Consider the following 27,531-nt stretch of genomic DNA (forward strand, 5'->3'; position numbering starts at 1 on the left):
CTGACTGTTAATGAAGACTGACTAATAGGGGCTGTTCCCATGATCCAAAACCAACTTTCAACATGTGATGTAGTGAGAGGAATCCTGCATGAGCTAGAGATAGCCACATGGAGACAAAGTGGTCATTTGATAACTCCATCATATGCCCGACTGTTCAGTACATGATGAGGTAGGTTGTTTTGTCCCCTCTCCCCCCCTTGCCCACTGAATAGCAATTGAGCAAAGTGGCATTGCAATCCGATTATTGCTCTGTTGCATAGTTAGTTGTAATGCCCATTGGACTAAGAATATAAATGGTAAACCATAGTAGAAAGAGGTAATGTCACTTATGTGTACAGCACCTTGTGCACAGAGCATTGGTGACGTTAACTGATCCTAATTGGCAGATTGCCGAATTATGAAACCAAGTCAAAACTTCGGTTATGATTAATTTTAAATTAATTTTTGCATTTTTATGCATCTGTATCAGTACTTGGAAAAATTCAATTCTGTTTGCATTTAAAGTGAATTTACATAATCCACTCTTTCTGAAGCAATGTGCAGACTGAAGTGCTCCCATCCTTCAAAAGTTGCACTTCTCTGAATTTTGCAATGCAGTTCTGCATCCAAATAATAGGTACAAAAATGCATATACTAGTGTAAAGTGTAGATATAAATGCATGTACAAAATGTAATGTTCAAGTATGCATTCTATGAGGGTAAATTGCTTTGCAAATATGTATCTATTAAGCAGAATTTTATTTAAAAATATGTATTTGGATAAATTCACATTAAGTGCTGATTAATTTTCATGAAGACTTCTTATTTTAAAAAAATCACAAGAATTGAACTTGAGGTTGGAAAAATTGGGCACTAGTTTTGACTTTGAGATGCATCCCTATTGCCAAATAGATGCGAAGGAGAAATACAAAAATGAGATTACTGGATATTTCAGGTTGGATATGGATGCAGATGAGCCCTTTGAATTAATTCTCATGCACACTGAGCCAGCCATTGCTATGACAATATAATGGACTGAACAACATACCCTTGCATTAACCCATTGCTGCTGTGTGTTCTTTATATTTATAAGAAAGATCAACTGTTATGTAGTCTTTGTCATCTGTCCCTTCTTTATTGCAGAGCAAACTTGTGCTGAAAACTAAGTCCTTCATGTTCACTGACTGCAGGTTTATTGATAAGGAGCTGGACTCTCGTCACCTTGGCAAATCTAGAAAAAGAAGCATTAAAATCTGCCCTAGATACACATCGAAGCAAAACGTTTCTGGTGTATCATTCCTTGTTCCAATGACAAAGGGCGATATCTCATTGATAACAGGGGGGAGCAAGGGGAAAGTGTTGTGATATGTGTTATAAAGCAAAAGTATAACAGTACTAGGGAAAATACCTAAGCTTTTCTTCAGTAGATGCCAATAAGAATTGCTCTCCTGTAACTTTTAAAAGGGTTTGACAACCCTTAATTCAAAACACTGAGCGGTAATGTTGGATCACATGGTGTAAAGATCAGACACGCTGAAGGTGAGATAATTTAAAGACACACAAATGATCCCTCTTTCATACACAGAGGAGTTCTCAGAGGCCCGCTTGCTGTGTCTAGAAGACTAATCAACAGGCAAGACCCACTGTGCAATAAAGCTTCCTATCAGGATTCCACATCTGGCTTGCACATCTTAATTTAATGACGATATGGCAACACAGCCTTTCCATTGCACAGCACAAATTAACACATTGACTTCTAAGGGCATAAATCTAACGGGTAGCATGTTTTCCCTACAGAGTTGTACTAAGAAAGTTTTCTGGCCAGGAGGAAGAAACATGAAGCAAGAAGAACATAAGGAACTTATTGAGACTAAGCCTTAGAGAAACCACTGCAGTCTGTTCTCAATTCCCCGTTTCACATTCCTGATATGACCCATGGACTATAGGTACTTTATTGTATACACACTGGACTAGAATTGTGAATACTGCAAACCAGCTTAGCTTCTTTTAAATTGACGAGAGCCACACTGCTCTTACACCTGCTGAGAACCAGTGCAATAATTTATATACCAATCAGCATGATAGTTTTGATCCAGACTCTTGGGAGATAGCTTTGAGTATAATCATACAACATTCTCAACTAGCCCACAAACAGCCAGATTAAACATCATGATAAATATATGGGGCAGCAACTAGGCTGCAATGCCTGCTATGGGTCTATGGCTGTGTTTCCATCTCCATGAAGTTTCACTTTGCTGTTCGGTTCTTTTAAAAAATACAGAACTTTGTGGCTGTGGTCATTCATACTTATCTTAAGCCACCAATGCCCCTCGCCCCAAGCTATTAAGTGAAATTGTGCATTATAGATGGCTTTGTACCAAATTGTGCATGTTGGAGTTATGATAGTCACATAAAATTCTGTGCAATTACAAAAGTCAGCACAACCAACCAATCAAAAATTTTAAGAGGGAGGATATAGTGGCACAAACACAATGGGGATTATGACAAACAGGGTGGAAAGATGAAGCTGTAGTGGGGAGCAGCATGGATGGCGAGCAGAGGAAAAGAAGTAATTACTTCACTCTCAAGAGCACTACAATTGATATTTTAAAGAGTGAGCCTGTTTAAAGAGTCACTATGGTTTGCAAATGATGAAGAAGAAGAAGAGGGGGGAGGTGGGCAAATATGATCATTATCATTATTCTTATTACTAAATTTAATTCTTTTATTAATCAATCCCTATGAAACATAGACAAAAAAGCATAAATAATCACTATTAAAACAATTATTATGTACATCTATCTGTCCATATACACAGCTAGGTATACAAAAAATAATTACATATCTAAAATCATTTCAATTAGTTCAAATACTGAATGGTATCAAAATCTCCACTTAGAAGGCGTGTTGAAGGAGGAAAGCCTTCAACAGACACCAAAAAGGCAATAAATGGTAAGGAAGTATGAACAACACTTGATAATGCCAATAGTAAGAGCAGTAGCTCACATTAAAAGGTATTGGTGTTAATACTTCATGGAAGCCCTGAAATTTCAAGTGCACACTAAGGAGAATCAATATCAGCAGAGAATCAACAACAGCAGATTGGATCACGGCTCTTGTATCAGCTCAGCGCTCTTAGAAAACAGTAACATTGGAAACTATACATGTGTTGCATTTGTGAGTAGAGCAGTGCTGGATTTATGTATAAGCTAAGTAGGCTGAAGCCTAGGGCCTCTAAATCTAGGGGGCCTTGGCAACCTGCCGGCTCTCCAGCAGGCAACCTCCCCTCTCCCAAAATTGCAAACAAAATACTTCATGCGAGGGTAGGGCAAACTTGGGCGTCTAAATCTAGGGGGCCTCACCAGCCTGCCCTGTCCCCAGTGCCCCAGTCTCCCTTCTCCCAAAATTGCAAACCCAAGATTTCATGCAAGGGCAGGGCAACTCAGGCCCAGCAACTATGGGGCCCAATTTGAAGCAGTGGGGTGCAACTTGATTCCCCCCCTAGAGCCCCAGTTCACAGCCAAAGCCTGCAAAATCTTAGAGATATAAATAAAATCCATCTAGATTGCCCTGGTGTGGAGGCCCCCTTAGGAGCGGCACGCAGGGCCCAATTTGGCCTAAATGCTCCAATTGCCTTAAGGTCAGCCCCGATGAGACTCTGCAGGGGGTGGAGTGACAAGCCCTGCACCTTCTAGGTCCCTGGTGTCACTATTCAGAGTACAGACTCAAGCACTTGTTATGGAAATAAAGGGGGGCACTTATTGGAAATCAGTTTTGTCATCTCGCCCCCCCCCCGACCCTGAGACAATGAGCCCAGCCACCTTTTATTCACAGTCGCATAAGCACTACACTACAGCATGGCCATAAACCTGTATGTTCAGCCACTGAAATATACACCCAATATGTAGCAATGGAGATTTATGTTGTTGCTTTATGAATGAACACTGTTCTGAGGGCCTTCTGGTGGTTCCCTTGCTGCAAGAGGCCAAGTTACAGGGAACCAGGCAGAGGGCCTTTTCCATGTGGAACACCCTCCCACCAGATGTCAAAGAGAAAAACAACTAGCAGACTTTTAGAAGACACCTGAAAGCAGCCCTGTTTAGGGAAGCTTTTAATGTTTAATAGATTATTGTATTTTAACATTCTGTTGGAAGCCACCCAGAGTGGCTGGGGAAACCCGGCCAGATGGGCGGGGTATGTATGTATGTATGTATGTATAAATAAATAAGTATTATTAATGAATGGACTCTATATTTTGTGAATTACCTAAGAGCCACCAATAGGGACCTAATTTGAATAGAAGAGTGCCTGGTATCTGGTGGGCAATCTCATCCTTTATTTCCACACTGTGGTTGCACACCAAATCACCTGTCAGCCCTGATGAGACTCTGCAGGGGGTGGAGTGACAAGCCCTGCACCTTCTAGGTCCCTGGTGTCACTATTCGGAGTACAGACTCAAGGACTTGTTGTGGAAAGAAGGGGGGCACTTATTGGAACTCAGTTTTGTCATCTCCCCCCCCCCCCAGACCCTGAGACAATGAGCCCAGCCACATTTTATTCACAGTCGCATAAGCACTACACTACAGCATGGGCATAAACCTGTACGTTCAACCGCTGAAATATACACCCAATATGTAGCAATGGAGATTTATGTTACTGCTTTATGAATGAACACTGTGTTTTATGAATGGACTCCGTATTTTGTGAATTACCTAAGAGCCACCAATAGCGAGCTCTAGAATCTGACAGCTAACCAATTGGGTACTACTAAACAGCGACCCCTATTGCTGAAAGCAGGTAATCAGCAGGAAACACTTCAGCTCACCCCCTGATGGTCAGATAATGAAGAAAGCTCGTAAATTGTATCCCTTCTGGCATCCTGGCCAACTCTATTATGCTGGTGTAAACTATGGTGCACCAGAAGCCCAGAATAGTAGCGAATAAAATCCACTCATACGTCAGCAACTGATAAGACTTGTCAACCAGTTCTTCCAAAGTCTTCCTAAATTATAAAGCTCCAAGATACAGGCCAAAGGAGAACAGGTCTGGGAAGAGCAAGGCATGCAATGGTCACCACCAGTGAAAAGGCCCTGCTCGGTGTAGCTCCTGCCCTGTCACTTGCCCTCCTTCTTGACATGAAATGATCTCTGTTGGAGTCTCCAATACGAAGACCATAAGAAGGGAGAGCAGGGACCTTGAAGTTCCCAACAGCTATTAAGCAAGCAAGCAAGCAAGCACACAGGTCACCTTTGTCACAGTCAGGACACCTATGTTCTGGCCAGGCCTGGGCCCAATCTTGTTTTTGAACAATCTTGTTTGTTCCCAGTAACCAAAATTATATTATCATTATATACAACCAGAAAAGTTGTTTCTCCCCCCCCCCCTTTCATTTGCAAGGAATCGTACAAAACAAAGTGGCACTAATAAAGAAAAGTTTCAGGGTGGCAACAGAAAGCAAACTAAAAATGCTTTTGCAGTTCATCAAAACTATCCAGCAATATCAAGTTATAGGAAAACTGGTGCTATTAGCAGTAATCCTTCTAGTTGGTTAATTGGTTTGGCAACTTCCATGCACATGATATGTGATGCTAATTATTTCCCCCAAGTGTTAAATGATAACTAATCAGAGGCAGCTACAGTTGCAAATGGCAACAAAATATCTGTGAAAGGAATAGAAGCAGGTGTGCTCAAGTGTGTTGCAGGTAGAAATATTGTTTGTAATGAAGTGAGAGCAGTAGTTTACTAGTTCGAATTAATTTTTTTTTTTAGAATTTACAGTAAATTCTAGTTTAAAGTGATTACTTAATTGAGAAGTGATAAAATCATTGGGGCCTAATTTGAATAGAAGAGTGTCTGGTATCTGGTGGACAATCTCATCCTTTATTTCCACACTGTGGCTGCAGACCAAATCACCTGTCAGGAGAGCTATGAGATTCAGGTAAGGGTCAGATGCCTTGTCAATCCCAGTAGTTATATAACAGGAAGACCCTGTGGCCTGCCCAGGCCTGCGGCGTAAAATATACCAACATGAAGTCATTTCTTCATTTATTGCATTTGTATGCCACTCTGGAACATAAACCTCTTGGGGCATCTTACAATAAGTAAATGACAATTTAAATACAATATAAGGCATAAAACAAACAAAACAATATCTACCCTAACCCAACCCAGCCTTGACCCATTACCAAACCCAAATGGCAAAGTGGAAAAGGGGAGCAGCCATTCTTTTTTTCTCACTTGGCAATCTTGAAGCACATACTTTTTCTGAGACTAGAGAAAATATATTAGGCATCCAATGTGGATTGGGACCAATTATGGAAGCAATCCAGATCAGATGCCTAATATATTTTCTCTTGTCTCAGTTATGCCATCTTGATTTGACGCTCAAGATAAACCATCTGTCTGGCTACATCAGTTAAGTCAATAAAGGGAAACATTTTTTAATGCAAGAACATGGCCAGTTATGTCCACAACCACCACAACCCCCTCCCCCCCCCCACCATCCTCTTTGAAATGTTATGATGGGATAGAGCGGTAAGGATCTGTCAGCATTTCTGTTATAAACCTCAGCCTTCAGAGGTTTCTAAACCCCGGCCATGTATATAATAACACTGCATGAAAAAGTAGGTATGTGAATTGTCAGCAAAGGGTGACTGTGTTTGCTTTAAAACAGTTTAAAATAAGTTTAAGTAGATTATTAGGGTTAGTGAGGTTGGGAATTACTTGGGGTGGTTTTTGTATACAGTTTCAGCTGCTTCCAGATAGAAAGGGGCTCCATATCTGAACCTTTGCTCTATCTCCAAACCTAAAGAATAAAACTGATGGACACTTCTCATCATTTGAATCATGTCCTGTGATGCTGATGGTTGTGTTTTGCTGCTGTTTTTTATATTATTAATTTGAGTTTGGATTTTAATTTTTTTTTTAAAGAAACCGTTTCAAAACTGGCCTGAGTTATGCAAGTACCTTATTGCCTAATACCTATTGTGTCCAGGGCAAGGTAGGAGCTCACAGGATCTATGGTAAAGGATCGAGGACCAGCATGTTTCCACTTGGATTGTTTGGATTTTGTTGTTGCAAGCTACTCTGGAGTCAAAGACCCATAAGTCAAAGAAACATATGAATAAATAAATAAATGATAGCATCTGCCTCAGTGTAAGGGTGCATGCTTTCCATTCAGCAATTCTCCAACTGAACTCCTAGCAGCTGAAGCTACAAAAGCTTAGATAGCAGCATGCAGAAAGACAATTTGCCCAAAGGTTTTAAGGGGTGATGTTAATTTAATCAATATATTCCTATGCTTCTTGGTATCTGTTGTACATGGAATCTTGGGGGCATGTAGCCCATAAAAATTACCAGTATAATTATCAGTAAAGGAAGGTATGTTTTTAGGGGTATGCATGGGCCCAAAAATTCATTTTGTATCTGCAACTGTATGTTTTTCTAAAATACCTATCTGTTTCTGTGTCACTTTGTGCTCTCTCCAGATTGATTGGGTTCTTTGTATAGTGAAGTATTGTGTTCCTCATTTGCTATAATGGGGAAGCTAAAAACAGCTATGGTTGTTCCACTTTTCGCCAAAGTGGATAAAATGTGCAGTCACAGGAGCCCCCCCCCCCGGGGGGGTGGATTAAGCCTGGCAAACAGCAGACAAGTAGATCCAGGGACTTTTTGTGGGGGAAGTGAGAGGGATTCACTCTCTTCCATAATTCCTTATTGTGTGTGTGTGTGTGTGTGTGTGTGTGTGTGTGTGGCTGGTGGGGGTGGGGGAAGTTAATGAGAAACAGGCCTGTTATTAATTGGAGAACATTTTTCCAGTTCATACATTAAACAGGCTTTGGAGCAGTGCACAATTTAGCTTCTTAAATACTGCTGAAGTTGTTGAGATTTAAGGACTGCGTGCAGGATCACAACCTTAATATTCTAGTCGGTGCTGCCACAAGAGAAAAAGCTACTGGCCTGATCTTTCAACTTCTGTGCTGATGCAACCCTCTTGCAAGTCTGACTGATTCAAAAAATATGCAAATTACAAGCATGATATTTGTTACCATCTAATTGCAGTTGAAAACTGAAGAGCAATTATGTTTATGATCTCCATTCTCCGAGCTGAAACAGCATCTCCACTCTGCAGCATCACTTGCCCTAGGTAAATAGGCTGCTTGACAGCTTCTCATTATTACTGCATGTCACCTCTTGATCTCTTTTTGTGACCATTGCCACAGAGTATTTCCCAAAATAGATGACGGCAGAAGTAGATATTTCCTCTTCATTATCTGGAGAGCTTGAGCTTCTCACTAGGCACCTTTCACAAGCAGGAGATAAAAACTTCCATGCAGCCTTCAGTTTTGAAAAATGTTCCATTAAGGCCCAATCACAAAACACAATAAAGTTAGTTCATTACCCAGTTTAATGCAGCATTAAAATTGCATGGTTCTTGTGTGATTGCTAGATAAAAAGCACACTATCAAAAGGTAAACCGATCCTTGAGTTTATAGCGTTGGTTTTCTTTTTCTTTTCTTTTTTTTAAAAAAGGAGCAAGGAATGATATACTAGTAAAGTAAAGCATCACATCTTTAACGAGAATATTAATTTGCTTTTGTCCTGGATGCAAATATTTGAACTTGCTTTTAATCCATTTGAGTATATTTGTAGCCTACCTGTAGACAACTGTCTAGCTATTTTTTCAAAATCCATTAAAATTCTATTAGATTTCAATTAAGTAAAAACAGATAATAAAATATTACTATTATGGAATTCACTCCCACAAGCAGTAAATGTTTGACACCAACTTTGCTTTAAAAAATATTAGATAAATTATTGGAGAACAAGGATACTGGTGGCTACCTGCCTGCGGACTGTCTTGCCAGAGTGGTGCATGCTCTAGTTATCTCCCACTTGGACTACTGCAATGTGCTCTACATGGGGCTACCTTTGAAGGTGACCCGGAAACTACAACTAATCCAGAATGCGGCAGCTAGACTGGGAGCAGAATGCGGCAGCTAGACTGGGAGCTGCCACTGAGACTACATAACACCGGTCTTGAAAGATCTACATTGGCTCCCAGTATGTTTCCGAGCACAATTCAAAGTGTTGGTGCTGACCTTTAAAGCCCTAAACGGCCTCGGTCCTGTATACCTGAAGGAGCATCTCCACCCCCATCAATCTACCTGGACACTGAGGTCCAGCACCGAGGGCCTTCTGGCGGTTCCCTTATTACGAGAAGCCAAGCTACAGGGAACCAGGCAGAGGGCCTTCTCGGTAGTGGCACCTGCCCTGTGGAATACCCTCCCACCAGATGTCAAAGAGAACAACAACTACCAGACTTTTAGAAGACATCTTAAGGCAGCCCTGTTTAGGGAAGCTTTTAATGTCTGATGAATTGTTGTATTTTAATATTGTGTTGGAAGCCACCCAGAGTGGTTGGGGAGGCCCAGCCAGATGGCCGGGGTGTGAATAAATTATTATTATTATTATTATTATTATTATTATTATTATTATTATTATTATTATTATTATACTAGACACAATCACTCTGTTCTGGCTGCACTGCTGGTAGCAGTACGTCTCTGAATGCCAGTTGTTAGGGAATCACAAGTGGGGAGAGTGTTGTTGCACCCAGGTCCCACTTTGGGGCTTTCCATAGGCATTTGGTTGGCCACTGTGAGAACAGGATGCTGGACTAGATGAGTCATTGGCCTGATCCAGCGGGGTTCTACTACTACTACTACTACTACTACTACTAATAATAATAATAATAATAATTGCTAAGAACCTGAAGGTCCTCCAGTGGTCCATCAAAGCCAGTCTCTTACAGCACTTTCCAAGACTGGACCAAATTAGACTATGACTTCTTCAAAATAAATGGTTGGTGCTCCATTGATGGAAGGTGTCTGTCAATGAAATGGGGAAGGTGGACAATTTTTTGGCATTCCTCCTTGCCCCTGCATCCCCTTATAATTTGGGAGGGGAAATCTGGACCAGATTTTAGGGAGCAGGGGGTTGCACAAGAGAGGAGTTCTCAAAACCTTTCCCCTTCCCTAGTCTGCTGATGGATGACTTCAGTGGAGGGGAGGTGCTGAATTCCACCTAGTGTTTCCAATAACTTCCTAATGTGTAACCCAATTTTCATCCTATAGTGAACCCCCAGACTCACCATTGTTGACTTTAACTCTTCAGAATTAAACCTGCGCAGTGCACTGCAATCTCATGTATGTTTACTTAGAATTAGGTCCTACTCTGTTCAGTGGGGTTTAATCCCAGGAAAGTTCAAACCATATGAAAAATTGCCTCCCTCCTCCCCCCTTTGTATTTTTCATGATATGTACTGATGACTGCAAATGCAAGTAACCTTTAGTAACCTCTCTAATGCAATATGGGTTTATAAGTCCTAATTCTCACACACCTCAATGGGCACCAGTGCTATGCTGAAAATATGTGATAATGGATTTACTGACCTTTAGCCTAAGAAACTGCTTTTTTTAGGATTAGCACCTAGCTGGCAATTGACCAGCCTGTCATTTTTCAGGTCCAGGAAAAGTATTTATTTTGAATGTCTTGCTCCTTGTGACAAGTATTTTTAAAAAACAAAATGTGGTAACTCTAGCTTTCTCTGGTGCATAACTGAAGGCCTCAGTTTCACAAGCATAGCTGTGGTATTTTATTTTATTTTTTTATGTAGGTTACCACAGCAGAAGAAATACATTTACGGCTGTGTTCCACAAACATGACGTCATTGGCTGAACAGGCTATAGACTCCCACACGATCCATACCGCAGAGTTACCACTGGAGACCTCCTAGGTAGCAATCTTGACAAATTATTAAACAAAATCAACATCTTCGACATGATGTGAGTTTCATGTGACTCTTTGACATAGACATCGTCTTATGTCAATGAGCCATATGAAAATATTTTTGCTCAGTCTAAAAATAGCCTTCAAAAAGGAACACTTTTGTAATAAGAATGCAAGAACTCTTAAAACATAGAAGGTAGAATCCTATGGTGTTATGGTCTGGCTTGGATGCTTTTAATTACTTTCACATCCTCACGCCAATTACTGCGGAGCAGTTCCACTGCAGTTAATGGAACCACTCCAACATAGGTGAATTGAGGACAGCTGCCCAATCTACCTCTGCAGTAGACATCTATTGGGAAAGAGTGCCTATGCATCATACCAGCCCCCCCCCCCAAAAAAAAGAATTTTGGGAATTATAGTTTTCCCCATAGAGTTACAATTCACAGTACCCTTAACAAATTACATCTCCAATGATTCTTTGGAGGTGTGCATGCTTTGAATGTGCTTTAAAAGTATGGTGTGCACACAGCCTCAGTTTCCTGCTGGTGCAATCTCACTAGATCAGTGCAGCTAATCCAGCCCAATGTATGTTCCATAGAATTTGGCTGTCTGGTAGATTACCGGTATGTTGGTTGAATCTTTGGCAGACAAAAGTTATGTGCCTCCATCACTGTCCTTGGAACGAAGAGCAAAAATTCTGACCTGGTAGTTCAATGAAAAATTATCCATGGCACCCAATTAAGAGACAGGGCAGTAAAAATCAGAATTCAGTATGTAAAGCGCCTCTGTTGGCTAGCAAGGCCAATCTTACACCTTAATAACTGTTGATATATACTATTGTACTGGGTATTTGGGGTCTATGGGCCACAATAAAGTGCTCTCTCTCTCTCTCTCTCTCTCTCTCTCTCTGTGTGTGTGTGTGTGTGTGTGTGTTTTATATTAATCCTTATTTATAGAATCTGACAGGTTTCGGCTTCATCATTAAGAACGTCAGAGAACATAAAAACTTGCTGGATCAGCATCCTGTTTTGACAATGACCAACCAGATACCGGTGGCAAACCCACTAGCAGACACAAGAAGCAGAGTGCTCTTCCCTCCTAGAGTTTCTGGCAACTGGCTTTCAGAAGCATACTGCCTCCAACTATAGAGGCAGAGCTTTATGGCTAGTACTCATGGATAGCCTTAATCTCTATGAATTGGTCCAATCCTTTTTTAAAGTTATCCAAGTTGTTGGCCATCACAGCTCCATGTTTCAACTATGAGTAAGTATCTTCTTTTGTCTGTCCTCAATCCTTCAACAACCAGCTTCACTGGAAATCCATGAGTTCTAGTGTTACGAAAGAGGGAGGTAAGGTAAAGGTAAAGGGACCCCTGACCATCAGGTCCAGTCGTGTCCGACTCTGGGGTTGCGGCGCTCATCTCGCTCTATAGGCCAAGGGAGCCGGCGTTTGTCCACAGACAGCTTCCGGGTCATGTGGCCAGCATGACAAAGCCGCTTCTGGCGAACCAGAGCAGCGCACGGAAACGCCGTTTACCTTCCCGCTGGGGCGGTCCCTATTTATCTACTTGCACTTTTAATGTGCTTTCGAACTGCTAGGTGGGCAGGAGCTGGGACCGAGCAACGGGAGCTCACCCCGTGGCAGGGATTCGAACCGCCGACCTTCTGATCAGCAAGCCCTAGACTCTGTGGTTTAACCCACAGCGCCACCTGGGTCCCTCGAAAGAGGGAGAGAACTTGTCAAATTTCCATGCCAGTTTACTGTATGTTCTTAATCGAACATTGGTCTCATTTTGCAGCTCCTTCTAAAATAAACTTCAACTCCATCCAAAGTACAAATGTTATTTTGTGCCTCAATTCAGCAGCTGGCCCTATTACTAAACTTTAAAGAAGAGGAGCCAAAGCACTGAAGCCACATTGGCAAAAAAATGAAAAATAAATAAATTCTTCAAGCCAATGTGAAATGAATGTGTTCTCATGCAAATGGAAGTGCTGGTTACGATGGCTCAATGTATCCTTTCCTTCACAGAGGGATTGATTCAGAGTTAAGTCCATGTTTTGTTATTGCTTTGGATTAATAGCAAATGACCCTTCATCCAATCATTGTCTCATGTCCTCATCCCGGTAAAGGAGAGTCCAATGAAAACCATTCAGAACGAATTAAAGCTTCTGGAGGCCACTAAGATTTGATCCGTGAATGTTATGGAGTGTGTTCATTTCAATACCTGTGAGATATTTATGAAACACTGGCCCTGACATAGACCCAAGAACACAGCACTGCTTTCCAGGGAACAAAAGATCTTTAACTGCTATAAACTGTGCTACCTCCTTGGAAGTCAACACCAGTTTGATCATGAATGATGAGGCACAATAGGTTAATGGATGGAAGATCTACAAGAGGATGGAAGCGGAGCAAGCCTGTAAAGTAAGGAGTTAGAAATAACTGAAGGCTACATAACAAATACATATTTAATAGAACCTGATATTTCCCTTGAACAGAAAATTATCTACCACAGCAGTTTTCACCGCTTCAGGAAAAGGCATCACGGGGGGCGAGGGGTGGGGAGTTGAGGAGGAGATTTCTTCTCTGAATTACATACCACTTTCATAATTCTCCCTGAAGTGCCACACAGGGGCTGTGTTGAAGGGAGGAAAATGAAAACAGCTGTGGAGGTTTAGAGTTACATTCAGTTCAGCTCAGCCTTTGGCCCTTGCTCACCACTGAAGCTTGTTCTTAATCCTGATCATGAAGGTCCATATTTGTTACCTCTTTCCAAGACAAGGCTTCTGTCTTTGAGGAAATGATAATAATTTTATTCAGAATTATTATGTTATTTTAAGGACTCTGTATCCAACTAAGTTATACTCATAGTAGACCCACTGAAATTAATAGATCTAAGTTAGTCACATCTATTAATTTCAGTGAGTAGAACTAGCATTTGATACAACCCTGTATTTTAAAAAACCTTCAACCAAAACCGGTGGCCCTCCTGATTGTGTTGGACTCCAGCTCCCATCAGCCCCAGCCAGCATGGCCAATGGTCAAGGATGATGGGAGCTACAGGACACCAACATCTAGAGCATCACAGGTTAGCCACCTCTGCTTTAGATAAGAGATCATCTGGTCAGTGGCTCCCATATAACTGTACTGTCAGTCAAATCTGCTACCCACCACAGGACTGGTCTTCTGATATTAAATTTTTAAAAATGTCAATCTCTCTCTTCTCTTCTCTTCTCTTCTCTTCTCTTCTCTTCTCTTCTCTTCTCTTCCAATTTCTGAACCATTTGTCATCTTGATTTTATAATTACTCCCACTCTTCCAGTGCTGGAGTACATATATCAACTCAAGATGGCAAACAGTGAAAAAGCTATGCCCCTCTCCCAACAGTAAGGTTACCTCCTTCCTTTCAGATTACTTCCCTTGTAAATGTATATCTTCCCCACACAATAACACTAAGTGGACAGTTGAAATAATGCATTTTAATGTAAAATCAGAAGGAGCCAGGAAATGAGAACAGACTACCCATTTTTGAAGTGGTAATTTAGCAGAATAGGTATAAAACTAAGTGATGAGCAAAAAAAGGGAGTCTTCTAGAAGGGGCCAAACCCCAAGGATCTGGCAGATAGCCTTTTCTCAGAAGAATGGTTCTTTGCATAACTGAAGGGTTGGCCAAGTGCAAGTGATTAGTTGTCACAAAGGCTGGAAAGAGAGAGGCCTGACTCAATACCTGCACAGACTCAAAAGCTATGTCTCTGGTTGTCCTGCTAAAAACCTACTGGGGAGCAGGATCTTCCATCTTATGCTCATCCTGTATATATGTGTGAATAAACCTTATATCACAGAGAATGCCACCAGTTTCCTGTGACTTTCATTCCCAGGAAACGAAACCCATGGTATTTGCTGGGGTTCTTGAAACATGTTCAGTTCCTGCAAGTACAAGACTCTCTGGGATTCGGTGTTGGAGAGTTTAGGCAGATTGTGAAGGATACCAGGCTCTATGAAGGGTTGTGACTGAAATGTGATTGCACTATTGCCAGTAGGTGGTAGTAACAGGGCCTATCCTTGGCTTTGCTGTACTGTTAATGCCTGAGATGGTGGTGCAGGAGGAGAAAAAGGAAACAGATATTTGAATGTGCCTAACACTAACAGGTGAGCTCCTGCCCACCTAGCAGTTTGAAAGCACGTCAAGTGCAAGTAGATAAATAGATACCACTCCGGCGGGAAGGTAAATGACGTTTCCATGCACTGCTCTGGTTCGCCAGAAGAGGCTTAATCATGCTGGCCACATGACCTGGAAGCTGTCTGCGGACAAACGACGGTTGCCTCAGCCTATAGAGCAAGATGAGCGCTGCAACCCCAGAGTCATCTGCGACTGGACCTAATGGTCAGGGGTACCTTTACCTTTACCTTTCCAGGAACGGGAAACAGGGAGGAAAGGAGCATACAGGGCTAAACAAAGCTGGACTAGAAGGAAGGCTGGAGAGCAAAATCCCCAAGCATACTCACAAGACTAGATAGACTTTTACCCAGACAGATGGCTGGACTTGGCCCGGAAGATTTGCTTCCCAGCAAGGCTGCTTGTAAACAATGAAAGGCTTTATAGGATGGACTAAGTAGTCTGTTGAGAGGAAATAGTTGAGAGGGAGAGCAAACCATGTTCTGGTGACTCAATAAACACAATCAATTGTGGTAAGTGATAGTTTGAGATTCATGCCCGAGCAGTTATGGGGCGAGTGTTTAAATATTTCCATTCGGCCTCCCCTATATAGCATGGACACTATTTTGTTCTGTCTCATCCTTGAGATTGTTTTTTCCATGCACTCCAGATAGTTTTCTCCAAGTTCTTCAGAAGAAGGCATTTCTGTAGATCTCATTTTCCCGAGGCCATCCTTACAATGCAGTAAAGCATGCTGGGAAGGCACATTTACCTTTTTGGACGACTGCATCCCTTCCTGAATGTTAAACTGCAGTGAATGTGCCAGGCAGTCCCCATCAGAATATCATATCTGTTTTTCATTTGAGTAGTTAAAAACTGCAGACTGTGGAATCTAAAAACGCATCCTTCGCTCTGTCTTTGTGGAAAAGGCACAGTGGCTTATTTATTATGTGTTCATTGGTATCTGTGCTCTACTACATCCTCGAAGGGTTGATAAAGGCTGACTTTTTTATTGCTAAGGAAAAATATGGGTTTATTGTTCCATATCAAGTATACTTAATAATGATGGTTTAAAAATAATCCCTTTGAAATGCAAGGGAACTTCCCCAGTGAATATGTTCTTGCCAATATAAAACTTATGGGTTTTGTCAAAAGAAGGAAGGATTTCTTTTTTCTTCTTCCCCGGATTCATGTATAGGGCAGGAATAAATTCCCACAATTTTTGAGATTTCACCTAAATACTGTAGCTTCACCCCTTCAAGAGCCTTTCCACATGGTACCTCTCTAGGGCTTGAGGCACATCTCTAGGGCATGGATAGGCAAACTAAGACTCGGGGGCTGGATCCGGCCCAATTGCCTTTTTAATCTGGCCCGCGGACAGTCTGGGAATCAGTGTGTTTTTACATGAGTAGAATGTGTCCTTTTATTTAAAATGCACCTCTGGATTATTTGTGGGGACTACCTGGTGTTTTTACATGAGTAGAATGTGTGCTTTTGTTTAAAATGCATCTCTGGGTTATTTGTGGGGCATAGGAATTTGTTCATATATTTTTTTCAAAATATAGTCTGGCCCCCCACAAGGTCTGAGGGACAGTGGACCGGCCCCTTGCTGAAAAAGTTTGCTGACCCCTGGATAAGGGTATCAAGACAAGATGGAGACATTTTGTAGTAGGGTAGAAAGACCAAGGCCTATGAGCCCTGTCTCCCACGAAGGAACAGACCAAGGAGAGGGCAATTTCTTTTCGAACCTTTCAAACTCTGAGGAGTTCTGCCTTCTCAGCACTGCACTCAGCTCCTAACACAGAATGTAACCCCTTCAAGACAGAGTAAAGATAGTTCTGTGTTACTAAGGTCAGTTAACAGCAGTGAGCCCCGAAGTGAAAAATCCAGGAACTCCCAAACTAAAGTTGACAACATGTTAAGTTCTTTGGGTTACCTTCTGCACCCTCCCAACACTGAGGGCAGAGCTTCTGGAGGGGTCCCAATCAGGCCTGACAAGAAGCTGCTCTGTGGAAAGAGCAGACCAACTCCTCTCTGACCTACTGCTCCTCTGCACATGAATAGCAGCCTCAAAGCTGTTGCCATTGTTTTATCTAGGTTTGGGTGTTTTTATTACAAATTGATTTTTGTATGTGGCTAATGAAGACTACCCAAAGAGCTTGTTTTTGAGGGGCATTAAACTAATGTTAATAGTAATTGTAATTACAATGATGATGGTGATGTTGCTGCTGCTTCCTCGATCCCCTAGTGCTGTGAAAGGAAGACACCTTTAACTTGGAAGCTACCCCTCTTCCACCATAACTCCCTGCCTGTCTGTTTGGGTTCTGTACATGGAGTTAGGAAAGCTTTGTTATTCGCATCAGACAGCCATATATCTTAGGCTGGTCCTTCTCGGTGGCTACAGAAGTCCTGAGACTGGATCTGATTCTTACAAGGAGACTGGGAATAATGATGGCAACAGGAGTCTTGCAGCCCCTTCAGAGCCTGGTGAGCTTCTCTGTTGGAACTGGGGCTGAACACAGTGGCAGACACCAGCTGGAAATGATGTTCCCCTCCCCAAATTCTTGCTAAAAGTCCCATTATGCTCACAGGAGTTCTTGCACTGCCTTCTGCTAGCGGAATGAGTTAGCTGAATCAGGCCCATAATCAATCAATCAATCCTACTGGCTAGGGTTGATGGGAGTTGGAGACCAACACCATTTGGAAGGTCACAGGTTCTGCATCCTAGATGTGCACAATCTCATTTGAGAATTGCCATTGTTAAAGCAAGGGTGCTGCCCTTCTTCCAGGTACTTCAGTCACTGTTGATGACTGAAGTATCTACTCCCCTGCAACTTGGACACCTAGGTAACTACTATCTCCTTGCTATAGCAACATGGATCACCACAACACTTGAATAGGTTAGTCTTGCAGATTCAACTGTGGTCACACTTGGTATCAAGAAGGAATTGACCCCTTTGCTTATAAAGGGATCATCCCCCTGTTTATATTAACTGGATATGGGGGTGAAGAAAGGTCGCCTTCTGACACACCGCACAGAAGAACTTAGTCTTCTTGTTTTTTCTTTCTGCCAACGGAGCTCAACAAGATGAATGATCACAGATTGCATTCCTCTATGTGAACTAAGCTGTTTGTGTATGCAGAATCATACTAGATTGAGGACTAGATGAATATCATATTGTCTTTTCCTTACAATTATTTGATTCTATAATCTCCACCCAAAAAGCTGTTGTCAGCTCAATTGAGGAAAGGTGGGATAAAAATGCTTTAATTTTTTTTTAAAGATGCATTTTTTGCCACTCCTCTGTACCACACTTGGCTAGAAAATTTGGACCAGTAGAAAGAATCTTGTCTATCCAATACTCCAGTAGGTGGCGGCAGAACTACTGATTTATAGTGCATTTTTGGGTACATTTAGTTCCAGTGACACAGCTAGACACCCCCCCCCCCACACACACCATTTAAATATGTTTAAGGAGTTTCATCTTTGTCCATTCCTATTTGAAATAACATGGTCCACACCTCACAAGCCATGTGGATCAGAACCTAGCTATCCACCAAATTTCACATTTCTCCAAACATTGTGACATAGTTCTTACATAATAAAGAGGTAGGATTTCTGAATATTTTTGAGAGAAAATACATTTTAAAGCATATATTAAATACACATTTTGATAAGATTCTGTTTTTTAAAAAGCAGATTTACAGAGAAACAGAATTGTGGGTAGAAACAGGTTAAAGTAAAATGGACAGCTTCTCCCATCCCAACCCCTATCTAATATGCATTTTATGTAGATATGATCCAGTAATTGCTAGGGGAAGGAGAGGATAAAAAGTCTTCAAAGGAGCCTGTGTTGTCACAGTAACTCAATTCCCAGAGTAAAATACTCTTAAACTACTTTAAGAGCTATACTACAGACTTCAAGCTGATGTTTCCTGGGCACAGCATTCCCAACTTCAAGCTAGTTTAAAAACCTGCTGTTTGTGCAAAACTCTTCCTTGCTCTCTTCAGACTTTTCCCCCCAATCCATCGACCCTTTTCTCCTTGAAACATGGAACTTCATGCTGGATCCAGTTTTAATTGCTTGTTTTGTTTATTTAGTGTGAATATTTGACAATTTTTCTTGCTAGTTCTATTTTGTATGAAAGATGTTCCTTGCTTTTTTAAAAAAAAAAAAACCCCACCCCTTTTAAAAAGAGTAGTATTTTTTGGTACAGTACATTTACACAAGTGAAGGACTCAGAAGAAGCATTTTGAAAACAACTACAACCAGCCCCTGGGGCAACTCTAGTTTGAACTCACTATTTATTCAGGCTTTTATGTGATTATTTACTACAGAAATCAGTGTAAAAACAGTACTTACCCCTAAGCCACATAGTGCCTATACTTCGCCCCTGGGACGCGGGGCAGCTGTATTAAAAGAATCAGCTACACTGAATGTGTGCTTTTACAATGTTTTTGAAAAGGTTTTACAACATGTAGAAACTCTTCTATAAAAGCAGTCTTATGATTTCCAGCATTAAAGTTTTCTGCACAAATATTTTGGAGAGAAAGGGCACGTTTAAATATGTATGTTTCAGAGAAAAGACACTTTCTATGATTTGAACAAGTATTAAAATATGTGTTTGTTTATATATTTTAGAAGATTTTTTTTTTTAAAAAAAGCAGATTAATGTGGAGACAGGACTGAATTGTGATTAGATGTGTTAAAGTGACATGGAGAAACAACATGACAGGACTTCTTTATATTGAGGACAATGCACCACAAATCTCTGCCTGGTGGTGATGATCTCTCCCAGGGGTTCCATGCAGATAGATGTTAAGTGATTATGAGGTGGGATGGAGGGACAAGATTGATCCTTGTGAATTCCCATAAGCCAATGTCCAAGGTTCTGAGTAGGAGTCCATGAGCATCACCTTCTGGAATTAATCCTCTCAGAAGGACTATGGTAAATGGTATCCAATGCTGCTGAGAGGTCCAGCAAAAGCAGAAGGGATGTACTACAACTTAATCAGGCCCAGCAGCCACATAATTAAGGTAGCGTTCAGCTGGCGATTACTGATATTTCTTTCTACTGACATCTGATCTATCTTTGGAAATATACTACATTCTGTGCTGCAGCTTTTTCCTTGTGGCAAGGAGTTCCACAGCACAGCTTTCCTCAGGCCAGCTACGGACATTTGCTCGGGGGGCTTTGTGGCTCAGCTTCCCCATTTTAGGCAGAATTTGCTGATCTAGAAGCTCTAAGTGGAAAAGGTTTTATATTTTATATTTTCCCCTTCCCACCCACCCCATGCCTCTCTACTTCCTGCTCCCCTTCTCCTTTCATGCTCAACAGCTAATCATTAACCCGCTACATACCCAGTGAGCTTTAGTATACCTCAATTGAATTTTCCAGTGTTAAGCCCTTCAGCAATGTACATACTCACATTCTCAATTTCAGTGTGCAATTAAACAACTATACTTAACACTTCCTTCCCTCTTCCCACTCCAAACTTCTGTCTCCTGGCCATCTTTCCTCAGCATGCATGGAGTTGCTGGCACTGCTGTTGGTCCAACCAAAGGGCTATGACACGACAAGCGGGTGTGCAGCCAAGTGAAGAGGCACTGGGCAGGCTGTGGCACTGAGGTCCATCTAATAAGTGGCCCAAGGTGCTCTAGAACGTCCTGTCTCACTGTTCTGGAAACACTGGTCTAGGTAATCCATTTTACCCAAGAATCCTTGGGCCTCAGATGCCACTACACGTTGCACCTTCTGAGTGTTTAGAGGTACTCTGGAAATGAAAACCATAGCTGTTTTACCATGTGTGTGGCAACCAGAATGGCAAACTGTTCTTTCCTTTGCCTCATGAGAAGCAAACCAACATGGTACTCATGTTACTACCTCTTTAACCATTGCTTGGTTTTAATATCTTAATGTTTTGGTGGTAGATTTTACTAAAATAGATTGCTCTGTGACATTACAGTCCCCTTTCTCCCCAAAACCTATCGTCAGTATTTGATTTTCTAGGTAAGACTGTATATCTCAATCATAGGCATGCTGTTTATTCTTTCCTTCACCCCTGCCCCATGTTTTACTTCGTAGGGCATTTGCCAGACCAAGACCAAGCTCCAACTGTTATTCTTCCAGTGGAAATATTAGTCTTTCTTGGCAGACTTGGCAGGCATTTCAGTTTTAGCTTTAGGAATTTCTTTTGTGTCTTTCATGAGGTTAAGGGCAAGCTATCTTGTACACCTTGATGCCCAATCTCTGACCCCTTTCTAATTCAGAGGAATGTGTGAAATTTTATTTTGGCTTGCAATAAGATCCAGCTCAGGTCCGCAAAAGGCAAATGCCCTGATATTGGGCAACTTGGCAAAAATTGCAGCTTTTTCTCTCTTGTAATACACATAAGTGGAAAGCAGTCTCTTGGGTTGCTGAAATGCCTCTGAAAGACATTTGATGATGGGAAATCACATATTATCTTATTAAATGTTTGCAAGTATGCTTACACATAGTGAAAACTGGTCACAGATAAGTCCAGAATAAGTTTGCTGTATAACAGTCTAATATTTTGTAGATGTTCACTGACATCTGATAATGGACAAGACCATGTTAATTGCATATGCCAAAAAATGCAATTCTGGAGATATAGCCACCTCTGAGTTATTTAGATAAGTTTAGATCAATTGGCTTTGCACAGCAATGCCAGTAAGCTGGCAAGCAGCTCAGGGTGGTATACAGAGGTATCCTCATTGTATCCTCACAACAACCCTGTGAGGTAGGTTAGGCTGAGAGTGAGTGACCAGCCCAAAGTCACTGAATGACCTCCATGGTTTAGTAGGGATTCAAACCCCGGTCTCCCCAGTCCTAGTCCAACACCCTAACCACAACACCACTCAGGCTCCGTTGACAGAAGTTTTACCATCAGCCACATAACCATGCTGGATAAAGATATAGTGGATTCTGTTAGTTGTGAACTGTCCTCTGAACCACAGACACCTTTTGTCAGAACCTGTTAGTCAAGCTGTGAAGAAGAACCATCAGTGTATAGTGAACAATCTTTTGAACTATGGCATGTCAAATGATCACCAATAATGGAAAATCCCAAAGAATAGAATAGAATAAGAAGGACTTGGCAAACTTAGATAATGGTTAAATTAACACACTTCAGTAGACTATATAAAACAGACATTCCACATTTTTGGAACAATAGAAACCATGCCTTGGAACAGAGTTAAAACTTATGAAAGCAGTCAATGAAGTACAGAAATGGTGTAAGACAATGTTGCATATGAAATTTTTGTACGGGTTCCCCTTGGTTATATGTGTTTCTGTGTGTGTGTTATTTTTCTTATTTTCTCTCTTTTTAGATCTTTTATTATCATCTAATAATGATGATAATGAAATCTGTGGTTCTAAATCATACCGCAGTGTGGCAAGTAGAGTTGAACAAGGGCCTGGAAGATCACGGCTGAAATCTCCACTCTGTCATGAAGCTCACTGGCTGACTTAGGGCCAGTCACTAACTCTCAGCTAATCTTCCTCACAGAGCTGTCAAGATGGTGGGGGAACCAAGTGTGTCGCCTTGAGCTCTACAGAGGAAAGGCAGGATGTAAGTAAGTAAGTAAGTAAGTAAGTAAGTAAGTAAGTAAGTACTACATCCAGGTTTTTAAGATTTACCAAACTGTGGACTAGGCTACATTTTTTCAAAGAAAGATGGTACACAAGAATTCTTATATTATGGGCATTGTACCCAAAGTTCGAATCCCCATGACGGGGTGAGCTCCTGTTGCTCGGTCCCTGCTCCTGCCAACCTAGCAGTTCGAAAGTATGTCAAAGTGCAAGTAGATAAATAGGTACCGCTCTGGCGGGAAGGTAAATGGTGTTTCCGTGCGCTGCTCTGTTTCGCCAGAAGCGGCTTAGTCATGCTGGCCACATGACCTGGAAGCTGTATGCTGGCTCCCTCAGCCAGTAAAGTGAGATGAGCACCACAACCCCAGAGTCGTCCATGACTGGACCTAATGGTCAAGGGTCCCTTTACCTTTACCTTTACCCAAAGTTACTTCAGTCAGGACTTGAGAGTAAAAAGAGTAGTGTTTTGGTGTCCTTCCTTATGAACCAGGGCAAGCAACATATTGGCATCATGGAAGGCTCCCCACTTATCTTACATAATTTCACTTTGCTATGAAAGAGCCAAAAATGGCACTTAAATATGAAGAGCAAGCTAATATTATTGGTAATGTGACAGAAAGGAAGTTGCCATCATGATTTTTAACTCTGGGATAAGGCCAGCTGCCTTTTGGTCAAAATACAGAGTGGACTTTATGTTCTAAGATCCAGAGGAAAAAGTCTTTTCCATCTCAAATACATTCTTTCAGCTGCACAGAAACTGATTTGGAGTTTGCTGCTTTAACATGAACATAATCCCCCTGCCCCACAAATGCCCCCTGCAACTTAACATGTTGCTTTAGGACGGCTCCACTAGGCAGTAGGATTCCATATGTGCCGTAATGTTTGTGTTTCTAAGCAATGCCTTGGTGACCACATTAGGGGTGCCGAAATATACAAAAGAAAAGGGCTGTTTTTTAATTTTCTGTTTCTGGCTATCTCCATTGGAAAATGGAAAAGAGGAGGAAGGTGGTCTGTACTGGCACAGCATGTGCTGAAAGGAATGTCCCTCATAGGCCAAATTGTATACAGATCCCACCAATAAAACTTTGCGGCATGCATGCCTATTTTTAAAAATGAATGGATTTCATTGGGATTAATTCAGGAGAAGGGAAAATATTAATTCTCAGACACAGGAGATCTGCAACAAAATTTCTTGTCATTATGAAATCAGCAGGTGTTGGACAGGGATGTTTCTGAGTCTGCCAAAGTATCTCCAACAGCTTAGTCTTTGGGGACATTTTTGTTTAACGTTCAAGCAAACGTTACTAAACCAAAGACATTCATGAACAAGCAAACAGATTACTCAGGCATGCTGACAAAAAAAAATTCTTTACATGTTAAAACCTCCTTGAGGCTTATGGAATGGCTCCCTTTTTATCAAGTGGGCTTTGGATCAAGCACTGAGACCACAGAGCAAACGAAGAGAAAGAATTTTTTCACACAATGCACAATTAAGCTATGTGCAACATGGCACTGCAATGTTGCATAAGTTTCTTGTATGAGGGGGGAATTTCAGGAAGACCAGCCCATCAATAGCTGATATTTTTGTGGAGACACTTTACGTATCACTTGGTGGAAACTTGCTGTGAATGGCAGAAGAATCTGCATAACAGTGAAGGAGGAATCCATTTCGTTGGCTTTTCTCAGACAACCGACCCAATTCAACAGTCCCGAACTTACTCCCGGTTCAACTCCGACTACACCCTTCTCGAGATATTGTGGTTTTGGTGCACAGAAAGTGTATGCATGCAGAAATATGTATTTTTTGGTAAAAATATGTACCGGTATCTTACAGAAAAAGATAATCACAAAAAGGTGTGTGATCATGTATATTATTTATAGGCAGAATTGTTGCATTCTTTTTCTTTTTTTTTTAATCTGCCCAAAATGAAACAAATCGGGCCTGATTGAATGCTAGAAAAACTGAACAGAGGCAGGTTTAGGGGAGCATGACTGGTTCAGTCATACTGGGCGCAAAACCTTGGGGGCGTTGCAGGGGATGCACAACTATGATTTAGAATGAAGTGAGGGGGGGGGGTTGCTGGATTTTTGTCATCACAAAGGGCGCTGCTGAAATATGAGATCTGAAGGTCCACCAATGAACTGAAGGAGGATGGATTGGGGTTTATTTGTTCATCCATAAATGTATCACTTTAATTGCACTGTAACTAAGCTAATGCATTCACATGGGATGATGGCTATTGAAGTTTTAATCTAGCAAGTAAACATGAGTTTAAACCAAAAGCTATTAAGCAAAACACAGAGCTGAATTACACATTACATTTTCAGATAGCATCCTTAAGACCAGTGGGGGGTTTTTCCCCCCCTAGAAGAAAAGGTGCTGGAACTCACTGCAAAGGGACCTTTGTACTAGTAGTACCAGTAGTACAGGTGACATTTATGTGGGGGTTCCATTCTTGGCCTCTGCACAAATATGCAAAATCACGCATAATGGGGAGCACTCTGGAGAGTCCTAGTGGTTCATGAGGAGACGCACCCCAGTGAACATCTGAATGCCAGCCCCTCACACATCCTCAAGGGCCGTTCTTTTCCTTAGGGAACAGGGAGGGAGCTAGCAAGGAAGGTGAATGGGTGGTTAAACCAGGGGTTTCCAGTGCTCTAACTGAACATTTTCAAAAATCCAGTTCATTCGGGGGCAAGCTTTAGGGGGATCACCCATCTGTGCGGTTCTACTATAATTGGGCATAGCAAGCAACTAAAGTTAATTTGTTTGGCTAGCCCAGGACCTGACAATATGAGTGTGCCTCAGGGTTTGAATAGCTGCATTTTTAAAGGTACAGTGACCTTATCCAAGTGACAAGATGGCAACACTCTGCCACCTTTATGAGTCATTATGAGTCACTAAGCCCCCACTACGCCCCGTTATGCACCCTTTCCTGCCACTCCTGGGTTCATGGCAATACGCACGTGCACACTCACATATTATTTGAACACCCACAAAATGGGTGGGGGTTGCCTGTACATACGTGTTGTGAACTGACCTGAAATCTACAAATGAAGGGAGGTATACAGATTTAATAAATAATAATAATAATAATCATACATACATACATTTTTGCCAGGAAAAAAATCAATGTTTAATTTCATATCCAATGTCAAATTTTGAAAGCTGATGTTTCATCAAAGTCTGAAAAAAAAAACCAGTTAAGCTTTACTCTGAATTATTGATTCCTTTACATGGTTACATGGTTGGAGTGCTGTATCCTCTCCCTCCCTCCCTCCCTCTCTCTCTCTCTCTCTCTCTCTCTCTCTCTCTCTCACACACACACACACACACACACACAACAACAGCAGCAGCAGCAGCAGCAGCAGAGTTTGGCTTTTAGTGTGTGGCAAAGCAATATAGCAGAGCAAGGGGGTGTAATTACAGCTTGCACAAACATGGCCCGAAAACTCTTTTAATGTAAAATGCATGACTAACGTCATAATTCTAGCCATTAGCTAAGTTACATAATCCTGCGTAAACATATATATGTCTATATAAAGCCATCAGCTTCAGCATCCGCAGATTTTATTTTTTTTAGGGGGCTTTAGGAGTGATTAATTTTCTGCCCTTATTAACTGCAACATGTGTTAATATTTGATCAATTGCACTAGCTAATATTATAAGAACAAAATGAAATAGTTTCATCTGTTTTTACAAAAAGACAGAGAGCATCATGGGAGCAGGCACGGTGGTCATGAATAAAAGAGAAACATTCATTTATGATAATTGGTTGCAGCTCACCATTTGGCTGGTTCTTGTGACCTAAATGTATCCAGTTGTTTCCTTTCTTTCCCTTTGGTTTTTGGGTCACTCCTAATGGTTTAATTCAACAAAAAATGCCTACCATTTCCTGTAACCTCTGTCTTTTTTCATTCCACCTTCCAAACTAAGAGGGTTTCTTTTCTTTTTCTTTTTACACACTGAGAGAACCCCCCCCCCTTCTTTTTGCTTCCTTCGAAGTGAACAAAGTCAATATTGTTGACAGAGACAAGGTCTGCCCCCCCCGCTCCCCCCACCTAATGTAATAGCTATTTATTTGTTTCTCTTTTAAGTTCACAAGGCTTTTGTTTGTTTGTTTGTTTGTTTGATCCTGGCGGTCAAAACTTTGACACGGAACATGCCACCTCTGACCAAGACCAATTTATAGGGGAGGAAAGGAGACAAGCATCTTCCTTCATGTTTAAGAAAGCAAAGGAAACGGCTGTAGATTAATATTTGTGCATTTGTAGCAAAATTTCAGATAGGTCTGTAACGCATTCAACCACCCTGGTTGAGAAGCACAAGGGGCAAGGCTACCATGGGGAGTTGAGCTCTGTTACTCTTGGACACCTTTCAAAACATCAGCACGCCTCCAGCTTTCCTTATCCCGGCTGTTTTCCAGCACAAAGCAAAAGCGCCGTGTGTTGTTTTCAGGAATGAGGCACAGCCTGCCAACGGGATCCTTCAAATGCAAAGGCTGGGGTTCTTCATTTTGTGCAAATGTTCCACTCTTAAGCAAACATTCCCCAAATTGGTTTTTAAATGCCTCTCATCTTACAAGTGCCCCGCTTAGGCAGGGCAAATCTGGAGCTTGGTGCACTGTGGCTGAGGGAGCTATTGAACAGGAGATGCTCTGGGTGGAGCTGATAGCAAGATGGTGATGTATAGATTTCTCATGCAAGCACAATTAAAGTACACGTGCGCACACATATGTATAGACTGGATTATGCGACCTACTACCACTGTCATGATCAGGGGCAGATCTATTCTGAAACTAATGAAGTTGGGAGCTTCAGTGCCAGAGAGACCCCAGAAGTGACTTTAGTTGACGTTGCTTTTATAAAACGGGTCTAGCAGACGCAATTTGAGTCACATGACTGAAATTAATTGTTTTTTCATTGTATATATTTCAACAATCCCAAAGTTTGAGAGTCGGCAGCACAGATGTTGTAAAGGTTGT

The 27,531-nt window shown here is 41.5% G+C and overlaps 1 long non-coding RNA gene across 1 annotated transcript; it reads left to right on the top strand.

The window, feature by feature from the left end:
• Window positions 1–1,381: 1,381 nt before the first annotated feature.
• Window positions 1,382–22,478, top strand: LOC117047778. Its single transcript, XR_004426771.1, has 3 exons — window positions 1,382–1,925; window positions 8,041–8,125; window positions 22,285–22,478. It is a non-coding gene; the product is annotated as an uncharacterized LOC117047778 (long non-coding RNA).
• The last annotated feature ends 5,053 nt before the right edge of the window (window positions 22,479–27,531 follow it).

Source organism: Lacerta agilis, chromosome 6 (assembly GCF_009819535.1).
Source record: "Lacerta agilis isolate rLacAgi1 chromosome 6, rLacAgi1.pri, whole genome shotgun sequence".
Taxonomy (NCBI): Eukaryota; Metazoa; Chordata; class Lepidosauria; order Squamata; family Lacertidae; genus Lacerta; species Lacerta agilis.